The sequence below is a fragment of the Capra hircus genome, chromosome 29 (genome assembly GCF_001704415.2).
Source record: "Capra hircus breed San Clemente chromosome 29, ASM170441v1, whole genome shotgun sequence".
In the NCBI taxonomy this organism is placed as follows: Eukaryota; Metazoa; Chordata; class Mammalia; order Artiodactyla; family Bovidae; genus Capra; species Capra hircus.
Genome location: NC_030836.1, coordinates 18,336,441 through 18,353,036, shown reverse-complemented (window position 1 = coordinate 18,353,036; position 16,596 = coordinate 18,336,441).

Genomic DNA, 16,596 nt, shown 5'->3' with positions numbered 1-16,596 from the left:
TACAGTAACCTATAAAGGGAAAGAATCTGAAAAAGAATATATATATACACATATGAAAGTATACCTGAAACTAACATAACACTGTAAATCAACTATACATCAATAGAAATTTAGTTAATTTTTATTTTTAAAAGATTTTATTTCTTAAATGAACTTTATATCCATCAACTATACAATGGATAATAATCCTATAAGAGAATATTATACAGCAATGAAAAATTTTGACCAATATATAGAAAAGGAGAACAAAAAAACAGAAATACCTTACAACCAATGCTAAATTTAATGAAGGCAAAGAAAAGAATATACACTGTACGATCCTATGTATAAAACGTTCAAAAACAGGCAAACTCATTCATGATGTTTATCTTCCAAAGGAGAGAGATGCTAGTGTCTGAAAAGGAAAACACAGGGAGCTTAGGAGGGGCTGGTTATATCGTATTTGTTGGTCAAGATAGTGGCCACACAGGGTATAGTCAATGTGACAGTTCACTGAGCTGTACACTGCTGAAGGGCGCATTTTTCTGTATAAAGATTTAACAGTACAGTGGAAGAAACTCCAACAATCATGGTTCGCGAGCTATATATGACCTTACAAATCATTTAATCCAACGTATTCATTTTACAGATAAGAAAGAAACTGAAGCCAAGTGAAGGTCATGAGGTTGTCAAACAACAAGTGGAAACATTGCAAAAGGAACAAACCCCAAACAGGATATTTTAAAGTGTTACTACTTAGAGGATCTTGAACATATAGTTGGTTGGTATGCCTAATATTTAATCTATGAGATAAATATTATTATGTATCCATACTACAGGTAAGATAACTGAGATGAAGAAAGGTAGAGAAACTTACCGAAGGTCACAAAGTCAGGGGTGGTCAATGGTGATAACCATTGACCTTAAGTGTTTGAACTCCAACATAGCTTCTACATGCACCGGGTCTTCTTCATATTGCAGACTAAGTGAATATGAATGGATGTCATTAAATGCAAATTTGTTTTAAAATAAGTTAAAAGAACTAACCGAATCAGTTCCACTGAAGGCATTAGTGTGAACATCTCTAGGATGGGAGCCTTCAAACAGTACATGGTGTCTGAGGAGTTAGAAGAATTAAAGAGCTAGTCCAGAGGTCGAAACACAAAAGTCCAAGTGCAGATTCCATTCATTGCAACTATGTAACATGTGACATTGGGCAACTCTTTGACTCTCTGAGCACAAGAGTATCAGGGATGTACAGTGGAGAGGTCTCTGGAATAATAGAGAAGAGCTATAATCCCAGATCAGTCATATTAACTACAAGACCCTGGGCAAGTTACTCAAACTGAGTTAGCTCAGTTTGCTGTCTACAAAGTGAAATATTCATCTCCTTGAAAAGCTGATAGATTTCACAAACATCAAAGACCCTAATATAATATGTGGTAACTAACAGGCACTCAATAAATAGTAGCACAGTTATTGCTATTTTATAGTTATTACTATTTTATGATTATTACTATTATGTTAGTACTATTTGCTATTATTTTTATTACTATTCTTCTTATTAAGGATCAACTAAGATTTTTTTAAAAGTATGCGCTTTGTAGAATTTAAAGAGCTTTACAAACATGAGTTATCATTAATGAAGGAAAGTGTCAGAGTAAGATTTCCCAACCCACTCATTAAGACAAAGAAACCACAACTGAGGAAAAATAAACAAATCATATGATTTCATGAAACCAGAGCTAACAAGCTGGAGGAAATAAAAATGGAAACAGAAGCCTGAAACCCCACCCATCCTTTCTTTGGTCAAGTCTATTTAGCTTCTGGTAGTATGGGAAAGGAGGCTGACACTGCAAAATCCCCCCAGATCATTGACCTTGTTTATCTTTTTTTTAAGATTTATTTTCAAGAAGCCCCTCCCATAGGTTCTTCTTAGCTAACCTGAGCCCAAGGCAGTAAAAAAGCTCCAAACAAGAGCAATAAACACTGACTTAGTCCAGGTTTTAAATCAACTTTGTTAAACTCTCCCCAAGCTTAGAGAATTCCACCTTGGTTGTGTAAATGCAGCCAGAAAACAATTCTAAACTACATACTACAGGACTTCATAGACTAAACCAAAGGCTCCAGATCTTAACCATAAGAACCAGGCCTTCCCACATGGAATTCTGCAACTCAGCACTAACGATGAGAGGCCCTCAATTACAGCTTCTTGCAATCATTTACTCCTCCCCTTCCAGGCACACACTGAAGCCACATTAGAGGTCAGCATTAGATAATGGCCACAGACATTCTAACCATTGCCAGCTCAAACCTCAACCACTAACACAGCCCACCGAGTACTCGTCTTTCTCATCTTCCAAATCCCCTTACAGACCCAAAACTACCCCTCTGGAAATTCTGACTCCAAAAGTTTGGTTGGGAGTCAGGCATCTGTGTTTTAGAAAAGTATCAAGAGTGAGTCAGATGTGTAAGCTGGTTTGGAAACAACAGAGTATATTGTAGTACATATTTAAGGAAGACAGTTTCACACTCATCCCTGCCACTTTCCAAGTATGAAACCTTAATCAGTTTACTTTTCTCTAAGCCTCAGCCTCCTCAAGTGAAATATGAGTTGCTGTGGATATCAAAGAAAACAAAGATACAAGGTTTCCTTTAGAAATAAAATAGTTCAGGGTTAGAGATGGCCAATATAGTGGAGTCGGAAGCTATTATCTATGAAAATGACCTGAAGACTAGCAGGAAAGACTTACCACACCTAAAGATACAGAGAAGGAACCACAACAAGATGGGTAGAAAGGGCAGAGATGCAGTAAAGTCAGGACCCACTCCCCCGGGATAGTAACCCACAAATAGGAGAAATATAAATGCATAAGTTCTCCCTAAGGAGCAAGGGGTTGAAGCTTCACATTGGGCTACCCATCCTGAGGGTCCTGAACCAGGAAGATGAGCCTCCAGAAAGTCTGGCTTTGAAAACCAGTGGACCTTCTACAGGAGAGCTGGAGGAAACAGTGACTTCACTCTAATTAGAGGGACACACTCAAAAGCTCACACACCCCAAGTTCCAGTGCAGAGGCAGCAGTTTGAAAAGAGGCTGAGTCAGACACATTTGCTGATGTTGAAGAGCCTCCCAGGGATGCAGGAGGCAACTGGGACTCTCTTAAGGGAAAGTACTGCAGGTGGCAGCCATTTGGGGAGCTTTTCTACTGAGATAACAATGGCACTGGCAAGATCCACTTTCAAGTCCTCCTTGTATGTCACCAATTAGCACCAGAGGCTTTCTAATACAACAATGGGACAGCAACAGCTCATATCCCCCAGCCAGGCCATGCAGCCAACCATATAGGAAGTATCCTCCACTCTCCAGTGGGCAGGTAGCTACCAGGCCTGCTGAAAGGCAGGGTAACCAAGTAGGCTGAGGGCCAGTCCTATCATCCACACACCCTCAACAGTCATCTGTGCCACAACAGTGGCCCACAAAGGGGGCAGCCTAGAGCATCTAACTGTGGTAAAGACAAGGGAGCATGCTGCTGGATGCCAGAGTGTTGGCTACATAAGGTCACTTCTCTAAGATAAGAAGTGTAAGCAACACAATGAACATGTAGGAAGAAACCACAGAGAAGTGAGCAAAATGAGGATCAAGGGATATGGTCCAAAGAAAGGAACAAGACAACACCTCAGAAAAAGAACTAATAAAGTGTAGGTAAGAATCCACTCCATGAAGAGTTAAAAATCATCATCATAAAGATGTTCAGTGAACTCAGGAGAATGCATGAACAGAGTGAGAAGTTGAACCAAGACTTAGAAAATACAAAGAAATAGATCAGAAGAATATGATAACTGAAGTAAAACATACACTAGAGGAAACAACAGTAGGTGAGATGATACAGAGACATGGATAACTGAACTGGAAGGCAAAACAGAGAAAATCACCTAACCTAAAAAGGAAAGAAAAAAAAAAAAAGAAATAATTTTAAAAAATGAGAGCAGTTTTAGAGGTTTCTGGGACAACATCAAGTATACTAACATTCACATTATAGGGGTCCCAGAAGAAGAGAGAGGGAAAGTGGCAGAGAATTTATTTGAAGAATAGTAGCTAAAACCTTCCTTAACCTGGGGAAGGAAACTGACACCCAAGCTCAGGAAGCATAAAAAGTCCCAAATAAGATGAACTCAAAGAGATCCACACAAAGATACATTATACCAAAATTGAAGATAAAATTGGCCAAAATTGAAGATAAAAAGAGAACCTTAAGAGCAGCAAGAGCAATGAGCTATGTATAAGGGAACTCCCATAAGACAGTCATGACTCTTCAGCAGAAACTCTGCAGGCCAGGGGCAGTGGCACAATATATTCAAAGTGGTGAAATGAAAAAACCCACAATCAAGAATACTCTACGTAGCAAATTTATCATTCATATACAAATGAGAGATAAACAGTTTTACAGACAAGGAGTAGCAAAAAGAGTCCAGCAGCACTAAACCAACTTTATAAGAAATGTTAAAGGGACTTCTCAAGAGAAAAAAAACAGACTACAAAAAGATACATGAAAATATAAAAGGAAAAATCTTACTGGAAAGATTTTACTGGTGCCATTTCCAAGCACCCAGTAAAATGAGTAGATAGATCAACGCCTTATAAACCTAGTAGGAAGGTAAAAAGACAAAAGCAGTAAAATCATCTACATTCACAAGTAATTAAGGGGTATACAAACAAAAGAAAAACTGTAAAATATATCAAAAACATTAAAGGAGGGGAGTGGGAGTACCTACACAGGGTAATTGAAATGTGTTCAAACTTAAGGGCTTATCAAGTTAAAATGATTATATTAATATGTATGTATGTGTATATTACCTCACGCTTACCAGAATGGCTATTACAATAATAATAATAATAATAACAAGTATTGGTAAAGATGTAGAGAAAATGGAACTCTCATGCCCTGCTGACAAAAATATAAATTCATACAGCCATTACTAAAAATGGTATGAAGTGAAGTGAAGTCACTCAGTAGTGCCCGACTCTTTGCGACCCCATGGACTGTAGCCTACCAGGCTCCTCGGTCCATGGGATTTTCCAGGCAAGAGTACTGGAGTGGGTTGCCGTTTCCAAGTTTTCTCAAAAAATTAAAAATCAAACTACCACACGACCAAGCAAATTCACTCCTGATTATTTACCTGAAGAAAACTGAAACTCTAATTGGAAGAGATATGTGCACCCCGATGCTCACTGCAGCCTTATTTACAATAACCAATTTTTGGAAGCAAGCTGAGTTTTCACCAACAGATGAATAGATAACAAAGATGTGGTATAAATACACAATGGGATATTTAAGCCATAAGAAAGAATGAAATCTTGCCAATTGCAACAACTGCTAAATGAAACGTCAAAGAAAGACAAATACCATGTGATCTCATTTATTTGTAGAAACTGAAAAACAAGCCTAACAAAAAAATAAAACAAAAGGACTCACAGACAGAGAGAATAAACTGGCCCTTGCCAGAGTGGAGATGGGTGGGAAGGTGAAGGAAATAGGTAAAGGGGAATAAGAGGTCCATTTATAAAGTGTACAGGTCAAGGGTATAAGGAATATGGTCAATAATACTGTATGAGGAAAGACAGTTACTAGACTTATCATGGTGATAATTTCTTAATGTATGAAAATGTCAAATAACTATGCAGCATACCTAAAACTAACATAAGATTCTATGTCAACTGTGTTTCAGCTTGAAAAAAAAAAAGGAAGGCAGCTTTAAAACCGGTCTATCCTTATCATTCAGAGGGCAGAGAGAACAAAAACCACAGTCACAGAAAACTAACCAATCAGATCACATGGACCACCGCCTTGTGTAGCTCAATGAAACTATGAGCCATGCCATGTAGGGCCACCCAAGACAGATGGGTCATTGCAGAGAGTTCTGACAAAACGTGGTCCACTGGAGAAGGAATGGCAAACCACTTCATTATTCTTTCCTTGAGAACCCTATGAACAGTATGAAAGGCAAAAAAGTATGACACTGAAAGATGAACTTCCCAGGTCAGTAGGTGCCCCATATGATACCGGAGAAAAGTGGAGAAATAACGCCAGAAAGAATCAAAAGACGGAGCCAAAGCAAAAACAACACCCAGTTGTGGATGTGACGGGTGATGGAAGTGAAGTCTGAGGCTGTAAAGAGTAATACTGCATAAGAACCTGGAATGTTAGGTCCATGAATCAAGGCAAATTGGAAGTGGTCAAACAGGAGACGGCAAGAGTGAACATCAACATTTTAGGAATCGGCGAACTAAAATGGACTGGAATGGGTGAGTTTAACTCAGATGACCATTATATCTACACTGTGGGCAAGAATTTCTTAAAAGAAATGGAGTAGCTATCATAGTCAACAAAAAAGTCCAAAATGCAGTACTTGGATGCAACTCATAAAGAACCGAATGATCTCTGTTCGTTTCCAAGGTAAACCATTCAATATCACAGTAATCCAAGTCTATGCCCTGACCAGTAATGCTGAAGAAGCTGAAGTTGAATGGTTCTATGAAGACCTACAAGGCTTTCTGGAACTAACACCAAAAAAAAGATGTCCTTTTCACCACAGCGGACTGGCATGCAAAAGTAGGAAGTCAAGAACTACCTGGAGTAACAAGTAAATTTGGCCTTGGAGTACAAAATGAAGCAAGTCAAAGGCTAACAGAATTTTGCCAAGAGAACATGCTGGTCATAGTAAACACCCTCTTCCAACAACACAAGAGAAGACTCTACACATAGACATCACCAGATGGCCAACACCGAAATCAGACTGATTATATTCTTTGCAGCCAAAAACGAAGAAGCTCTATACAGTTAACAAAAACAAGACCGGGAGCTCACTGTGGCTCAGATCATGAACTCCTTATTGCCAAATTCAGACTTAAATTGAAGAAAGTAGGGGAAATGACAAGACTATGCAGGTAAGACCTAAATCAAATCCCTTAAAATTACACAGTAGAAGTGACAAATAGAATCAAGGGATTAGAGCTGACAGACAGAGTGCCTGAAGAACTATGGAGGAGGTTTGACATTGAACAGGAGGCAGTGATTAAGACCATCCCCAAGAAAAAGAAATGCAAAAAGGCAAAATGGTTATCTGGTGAGACCTTAAAAATAGCTGAGAAAAGAAGAGAAGCTAAAGGCAAAGGAAAGATATACCCATTTGAATGCAGAGTTCCAAACAATAGCAAGGAGAGATAGAAAGCCTTCCTCAGTGATCAGTGCAAAGAGATAGGGGAAAACAATAGAATGGGAAAGACTAGAGATCTCTTCAAGAAAATTATAGATACCAAGGGAACATTTCATGCAAAGATGAGAACAATAAAGGATAAAAATTGTATGGACCTAACAGAAGCAGAAAACATTAAGAAGAGATGGCAAGAATACACAGAAGAACTATTCAAACAAGATCTTCATGACCGAGATAACCACAATAGTGTGATCATTCACCTAGAGCCAGACATCCTGGAATGAGAAGTCAAGTGAGCCTTAGGAATCATCACTATGAACAAAGCTAGTGGAGGTAATGGAATTCCAGTTGAGCTACTTCAAATCCTGAAAGATGATGCTGTGAAAGTGCTGCACTCAACATGCCAGCAAACCTGGAAAACTCAGCAGTGGCCATAGGACTGGAAAAGGTCAGTTTTCATTCCAGTCCCTAAGAAAGGCAATGCAACAGAATGCTCAAACTACTGCACAATTGCACTCATCTGACACACTAGTAAAGTAATGCTCAAAATTCTCCAAGCCAGGCTTCAGCAATACGTGAACCATGAACTTCCAGATGTTCAAGCTGGTTTTAGAAAAGGCAGAGGAACCAGAGATCAAATTGCCAACATCCACTGGGTCATTTAAAAAGCAAGAGACTTCTGGAAAAACATCTACTTTTGCCTTACTGACTTTGCCAAAGCCTTTGACTATGTGGATCACCACAAACTGTGGAAAATTCTGAAAAAGACTGGAATACCAGACCACCTGACCTGTCTTCTGAGAAATCTGTATGCAGGTCAGGAAGCAGCAGATAGAACTGGACATGGAAAAACAGACTGGTTCCAAATCAGGAAAGGAGTATGTCATGGCTGTGTATTGTCACTCTGCTTTTTAACTTATATGCAGAGTACATCATGAGAAATGCTGGACTGGATGAGGCACAAGCTGGAATCAAGATTGCCAGGAGAAATATCAATAACCTCAGATATGCAGATGACACCACCCTTATGGCAGGAGGCAAAGAACTAAAGAGCCTCTTAATGAAAGTGAAAGAGGAGAGTGAAAAAGTTGGTTTAAAACTCAACACTCAGAAAACTAAGATACTGGCATTTGGTCCCATCCACTTCATGGCAAATAAATGAGGAATCAGTGGAAACAGTGAGAGACTATTTTGGGGGGCTCCAAAATCACTGCAGATGGTGACTACAGCCATGAATTTAAAAGAAGCTTGCTCCTTGGAAGAAAAGCTATGACCAACCTAGACAGCACATTAAACAGCAGAGACATTACTTTAACAATAAAGGTCAGTCTAGTCAAAGCTATGGTTTTCCCAGTAGTCATGTATGGGTGTGAGAGTTGGACCATAAGGAAAGTTGAGCACCGAAGAATTGATGCCTTTGAACTGTGGTGTTGGAGAAGACTCTTGAGAATCCCTTGGAATGCAAGGAGATCCAACCAGTCCATCCTAAAGGAAATCAGTCCTGAATATTCATTGGAAGGGCTGATGCTGAAGCTGAAATTCTGATACTTTGGCCACCTCATGCAAAGAACTGACTCATTGGAAAAGACCCTGATGCAGGGAAAGATTGAAGGCAGGAGGAGAAGGGGACGACAGAGGATGAGATGGTTGGATGGCATCACCGACATGCTGGACATGAATTTGAGTAGGCTCTGGGAGTTGGTGATGGACAGGGAAGCCTGGCAAGCTTCAGTCCATGAGGTCACAAAGAGTTGGACATGACTGAGCAACTGAACTGAACTGAACTGAGAGATTCAGAAATACCACTGTAAGATTACAATCACAAGGACAGAAAAACATCCTAAAGTCCTTCCTGTGGAAGGTTACACGGAACACCCTCCTCACCTTCCAAACTCCACTCATCCGTCATCTAAATTCTCCCAGACTCTCCTCTTAAAACCATGAAGAAGTCACTGCATCCTTGTCCTTTCTTTTTAAGTCTCCCACAGGCTTCCCCTGAGTCTCAAAAGGCTGGCTCAAGTGTTAATGATTAGAAAATGTCAGGTACTAAAGTAAAGAATAGCTGATGTGAGGCCCAAACAGATTATGAAGGCTGAGGCTTCCTGGGAGAGGGAACACCTGAGCTTTCCAGGGACACCCTGGGGGAGTGTTCCTGGCAGACAGCTTGGCCTGAACAAAGACCCAGAGATGTGAGCTCAGGCCTCGGCAGGAAGTACAAGTGGTTGAGTGTGGACGGGCATGAGGTGTGAAGCGAGCAGACTGGTGAGAAGCAGGTTAGTGAGCAGACGAGACTGGTAGGTTTCTTCCTGCAGGCAATGCCCAGCACTGGAGGACTTTGAACAGGGATGATGGGGCCTGAGCCCACTCGGACAGGATCTGAGGGGCAGGAGAATGGGGAAGAGACTGGCATGAGGGGCTGGAGGTCAGGATGGAGAGGATGGGTGGCCTTGTTATACACCTAGGACAAGGGCCCTTTGAGAAGCCTGGCTGTGCAAGAGAGAGGGAGGTAGTCAAGCACACCTGGAGGCAAGTATAGGGTTCAAGAAGGCCTTTTAAAGGTGAGAGACTTCTAAAGACAAGGACAGAAGGAATGAAATTGATTCCGGGATCTGGCATAGTTCTGAGGACCCAGGAGAGGCAGAAACGATGAGGTTGTGGCCAGGAAAAGCAAACTTAAGCCCAGTTGGGGGCAGCTTCATTCCTGCTCCAAACATACAGAACATTTGCTGCTCTGGGTTCCCCATCTAAGGGTTCTGGATTTTTTTTTTCTTTTTTTACTAGCAAACTACAGAGCCAAACTTCTGTGCATGCATGCTAAATTGCTCAGTCGTGTCCAACTCTGCACTCCTATGGACCGTAGCCCACCAGGCTCTGCCATCTATGGGATTCTCCAGACAAGAATACTAGAATGGGTTGCCATGATCTCCTCCAGGAGATCTTTTCAACCCAGGGATCAAACCCGCATCTGTCTCCTGCATTGGCAGGCAGGTTCTTTATCACTAGCGCCACCTGGGAAGATTCTCTTAATTGCCATCAACAAGTATGCGATAAGCCTCATCGATCCCAGAACCATGGTGAGCAGTGACAGGGAAGAACAAGCAGGGGTAGGCTTTTCTGTCTGTACTTCTAACAAAGGCCCCCAAACCCAGACTCCATGAGACCCTGTCAGCCACCACCATCCTCATTTCATCCACCCTGCTGGCCACACGTCTTGAGAGGTTATCCATGTTTGCTGTGTCTACTTCTTACCTCTCATCTCTTCATCAAAACTGCTGAGTTACAAAGTCCTTACTTTAGTTACAAAGTCCTAAATCCATTCAACTCTTTAGTGCTTGGTCTTTCAGCATCATCAGATGCTACCACCCACTTCCTCCCTCAAAAATGCTCTTTGTTCTCTTTAGTCAGGGTGGCAAGTCTGTGCTGGGGTAACTGATGCTCAGACGTGTGGGCCTGAGCAGTTCCTACCAAAGGGCCAGAAGGCAGAGTACTACCACTGACACAGGAGGGCACAACTGGGGCTTCTGGTAAAGAGGGCATGACCTCCAACTTCCCCTCCGCCCCATGGGCCCACTTACCTGGTTTTCCTCACATCTTCCTTGGTCTTCCTCTCAGGCACTTCCCTGGGCTGCTTCTCTACCCAGCCCAGACTCTGTGTTCCCCAAGGCTATGTCTTCTTGTATCCCTGTTCCAATTAGACTGAATCATCTTATTTGGGACAAGAGTTTCCAATTCTTGAGGCTCTTAAAGTTCCAATTCCAGCCCCACACACCTGACAACCTCCTGGGCTTCCTTGGCTGTCCCACTGTCTGGTCCCAACCACAGCCTGCCTCGCACAGCAGCTCTGTGGCACACCTGGACTCTACCCTCTGGCTCCTTTCCCCACCTGAGGGCCCGAGTCTTTTATGGGGGTAGCATCTCTGGGCTGGAGCTGAGGACAGTGAGGCCAGACAGTCCAGCTGTGAAGCTTCAGACTCCCACTGCTCCCACAGGACATCCTGACCACTCACTCCTTCACCAAGATTTCCAACTAGAACAGAGTCAACACCCTGCGCATCATCATATACATGGGAATATGAGGTCCAGAGAAGGAGGGGGAGTGGGTGATGGTCACACAGTGGGATGCAACTCACTGCTTCTAACACTGGGTTCTCAGTTCTAGTTTCCCTTGATGGCCAAAGGTCACTGGGTGGACATGGGATTAAGCGCATCATCCCCTTGAGGAATCAGCCAGCAACAAGCTATGAGGAAGCACCCCATGCACACTGTATGACAGGATGTGCGAGTGGGGTGAGATCTGTGCCCCCGCTCATATCCATGCCACCTCTCCTTCTCTGACTCTGGAGGGCATCACGCTGGCACTCCTCCCTTGTCTTTGTCAGCCTGAGTGACCACAGAGGGCCCCAAAGATTGTATCAATTACCTTCTGAGTTCCTGAGAGGTTGCCTTTATTTACATGCTGATGTTCACCACAGCCACTCCTTTAGTGGGGAATACTATGCAGGGTTAGGATGAGACAAATCCTGTGACACCCGGAGAGAAACCAGCTCCAGCTCCGGGAAAACAAGTATTTTCCATTTGCTCATCCCCTTGAAATGCATTCTTTATAGAAAGGCTAGACCAGAATGGTTTCTGTGAGAGTCTCCCTAGCTCTCCTGAACTCCTTTCTTGACCTTTCTCTACCATCAGGTCACCCTGAGGTACAGAGAGGAAGGAGAAAGTGACTGTGGCTAAATTTCCTCCAAGAATATCCTGTATGAGAATGATGACACACTAGTAGAGGAGGAATGTACTATATAAAAGGATTCCTCAGAGGAGGATTCAACAATAGGGGTCTCAAGGTTGAATTTCAGGGTTGGGGTGTCTTTGGTGGGTTCTGTGGGTCTAGACCCTTTGTGGAAGGGGGTCATTATGTTTCAGTTGTGGGGGAGGTGTCTGTCTGATGATCACTTAGGTATGAACTTGGTGTGATGGTCTTCTTGGGGGATGCTGGTGCTATGACCTCCCCCTTGTGGGCCTCTGGTGATTAAACCTGCCCTTTGGAGAACACCGGTGGTTTGGCCTTTCCCTTGAGGGGCACTGGTGGTTTGACCTCTCTCTTGGGGGACGCTAGTGGTCTGGCTTCCATCTGGGGGGGTGCTGGTGGTTTAACCACTCCCTTGGGGTGCACTGGTGGTTTGACCTCCCCCTTGAGTGGCACTGGTAGTTTGATGTCCCCCTTGGTGGACACTGGTGGCTTGATTTTCTCCTTGGGAGACACAGGTGGTTTGACATTCCCTTTGGGGGACATTGGTGATTTGATGTTCTTGGCAACCCCTGGTAGCATGTTTCTCTTAGGAGGATCCTGATGGTGTGACAGCTTCCTCCTTGGGGGCTGCTGTGACACAGAAGGAGTTTGGGTAGCTGAGGGTTCTTTTGATCTAGGCTGGCTGGAAGATGGCCAGAGTCCAAGGGTTTCCAATGACCCTTTTTCCATGTTAGAGGCTGTTTCCTGAATGTCTGTAGAAGACAGAAAAGACATAAGCACAAATTCCTCAATGTCACAATGCCCCAATCTATGTTTGCTATGTGGTGAACTCATAGTTACCTATTAAATGTTACAATCATTCCCATCTCCTCAGGCTCATTCTTCTGAGCTTACTCCCCTAAGATTTTGGGCAAGCTTATATCAAGCCCTTCAATTCTGCCTGGCACAAAAAAGTCCATTATATGAGGGTAAGGCTTACCAAGGAAGCTCTCAGAAAGAAGGGACTAACATTTGCTTAAAGATTATATATGTGTGTGTGTGTGTGTTATTATAATTGCTTCCAAATCAGCTTATATAGAAAAAATGAACACATTTTGCCACTAGACTGTTAGATTCTTGAGGGAAAGGACTTTGATTTCCTTGCCACTATACCTCCATTACCAGAAAAATGTCTGTCACACACTAGGCGCTTGTTAAGTTTTGTTTTGTTTTGTTTTGTTTTTACTAATTTACTTATTAAAAAAAAAACTGGTAATAGAGAGCTAGAGAATTCAGACCTACTTCATACTCAAGACAATTTTTTAAATGGATAAAACACACACAAAAAAACTTATTTAAATTAAGAGTTCATAATAATAGTTTAAAATCATGAAAAACATGATAACCTAAAGAGGTAAGCCCACAATACTGTCTATAGGATACTCACTTTAGATATAAAAGTATATATAGATTAAAAGCAAAAAGATAGAAAAAGATATACCATATTAACTCTACTGAAAAGAAAGATGAAGTTGCTGTTAATATTACACCAAGTAATTCAGAGCAAAGATACTACCAGGAATAAAGGAAGTAATTTCATAACCATATAAAGAGATCATCTTATCAAGAAGATACACAATTCTAAATATTTATGCAACTATGAGTTTCAAAACACTTAAAGCAAAGGGACACAAATAGGACAGCAAAGAGAAATAAACAAAACTACAATTACACTTAAAGATTTAAATACTTCATTCTCAATAACTGAGCCAAAATCAGTAAGATATAGAAGACTTGAGAAACACCATTAACCAACTTTATGTAATCAACATTTATAGAACAGTCTGCCCAAGAGAATACATATTCTTTTCATATGCACATGGAAAACTTACCAAGACAGAACATACTCTGGGCCTCAAATTGTGATTATTAATTTAAAAGGATTAAGTCATACAAAGTATGTTCTCTGGCCATACAGAATTAAAGTAGAAGCTAATAAAGACACCTGGAAAAATCCTCAATATTTGGAAACTAACATACTTCTAAATAATCCAAAGGACAAAGAAGGACAAACATTACCTGATTTTAAGGCTTGCTATAAAGCTACAGTAATCTAGGTAATATGATACTGGCATAAATATAAACAGATGAATAAAACAGAAATTGAGAGTCTAGAAGCAGACCCACAAATAAAACAAGAAATCATTTTTCATAAACATACAAAGGTACTTCAGTGGAGAAATGATAGCTTTTTACTGAAGTACAGTTGATTTACAATGTTGTATTAGTTTCAGGTGTAAAGTGTAGTGATTTAGTATTTTTGCAGATTATATTTCATTAAGTGTTATTATAAGATTTGGGGTATAATTCATCTGTGCCAAACAGTAAATCCTTGTTGCTGGCAAACGGGTAATGTTTGTCCTTCTTTGTCCTGTGGGTTATTTAGAAGTATGTTAGTTTCCAAATATTGAGGATTTTCCATATATCTTTATTAGTTTCTACTTTAATTCCATATGGTCAGAGAACATACTTTGTAGGACTTGTTTGTACCTGTTAATTCCACACTTCTAATTTGCCCCTGCCTTACCTCTCCCCTTCGGTAATCATAAACTTGTTTTCTATGTCTGTGAGTCTGTTTCTGTTTTGTATACAGATTCATTTGTACTATTTTTTTTTTGAGATTCCATGTATAAGCTATAATATATAACATATATATATATATATATATAACTTCTCTGTCTAACATTTCACTAGGCCTAATATCCTCTAGGTGTATCCACGTTGCCAGAAATGGCAATAATTCATTCTCATTTATGGCTGAGTAATATACACATACACATACATCCAACATCTTCTTAACCATTTGTTGATGGGCACTGGGTTGCTTCCATGCTTTGGCTATTATAAATAGTGCTATTATGAACACTGGGGTTGCATATATCTCTTTTACCTAATGTTTTATTTTTTCCAGATATACACCCAGGAGTGGACCTGCTGATCATATTGCATCTCTATCCTAAGTTTTTTTAAGGAACCTCCATACTGTTTTACATAGTGGCTGCATCAATTTACTTTCCTACTAACTGTGTACCTGGGTTCCCTTTTCTCTACATCCTCTCCAACATTTGTTATTTGTAGACTTTTTGATGACAGCCACTCTCACCAGTGTGAGGTGATCTCTCACTGTGGTTTTGATTTGTATCGTTCTTAACAATTAGTGATGTTGAGCATTTTTTCATGTGCCTGTTGGCCTTCTGTATGTCCTTTTTGGAAAAAAGTCTACTTAGATCTTCTGCCCATTTTTTAGCTGGATTTTTTATACTGAGTTGTAAGAGCTGTCTGTATACTTTGGATATTAATCCCTTGTCAGTCGCATCATCTGCATGTATTTTCTCCCATTCCTTAGGTTATCTTTTTGTTGCTGATGTTTTCCTTTGCTGTGCAAGAGCTTTTCAGTTTGACTAGGTCCCACTCCTTTGTTTTTATTTCTTTTGTCTGGGGAGACTGATCAAAGAAAATATCACTATGATTTATGTCAGGTTCTCTTCTAGGAGCTTTATGGTGTCACATCCTACATTTAGGTCTTTAAAATATGTTGAGTTTATTTTTGTACATGGTGTGAGGGAATGTTCTAATTTCACTGTTTACATGTGACTGCCCAGTTTTCCCAGCACCATGTATTGAATGGACTATCTTCTCACCATTATGTACATGGCAAGCCTCCTCTGCTGTAGATTAATTGACCATAAATGCATGAGCTCTTCTTGAAGAGACTATTAAAGGATGAACTACAGCCAAAAAGAAATAAATGGGAAAACTACAGCAAAATGATTATCGTAGTGAATTTATTTAACTAAAAGATGTCTTAAGACTAAAATAAATACAGGTATAATGGGAATATTACAAATCTTGCCAGTACAAAACTAGGAGGGGAAGAGGAGGAAGAGATTTAAGTTGGCTAATTATTTACCATTCAGTTTATTTTGAGGACTTGATAGTGGTGGTAGTTCATAAGGTATCAACTAGTGCTAATAAACCAAGTAAGAGAGGTACATTATCCAAGTAAGGATTTCTACAGAATAATACTGGTTAATTTGCATCTCTCCACACATTCTCTTAATGACTGTAGAGAGCAACAAGGAGAGAAAAAGCACTCAGAAACACCCTATGAAACAAAAGAACAAGTTAGAATACAAACCTCAAGTTAAGCAAAGTTGTGGAAATAAAGCCCAGAAAGCAACAAAGTTGGTGCTGGAGCTTCTAGTGTTGAGAAGAGAACAGGGAGAGTTGTGAAGAAAAGTAAAAAATTCAGAGAGGCTTTTGTGTGGGCATCTGGAAAATTTCAATGAAGATTTACCCTAAGAAGGAGAGGTCTCATTGAACAGGAACTACTGAAAGCAGGTCTGAATCCTGGCAGTGAAAGCACCGGCCGTGAAAGCACTGGCACTGAAAGAAAAAAGTTTCAGGAATTCTCTGGCAGTCCAGTGGTTAGGACTCTATGCTTTCACTGCCTGGGGCTCAGTTTCAATCCCTGGTCAAGGAGTTAAGATTCCACAACCCATGCAGAACAGCTGGAAATTTTAAAAAATTGAAAATAATTAATTCTTTTTTTAAAAAAAGAAGGACTTCCTAGGTGGCTCAATAGTAAAGAATCTGCCTGCCAATGCAGGAGATGTGGG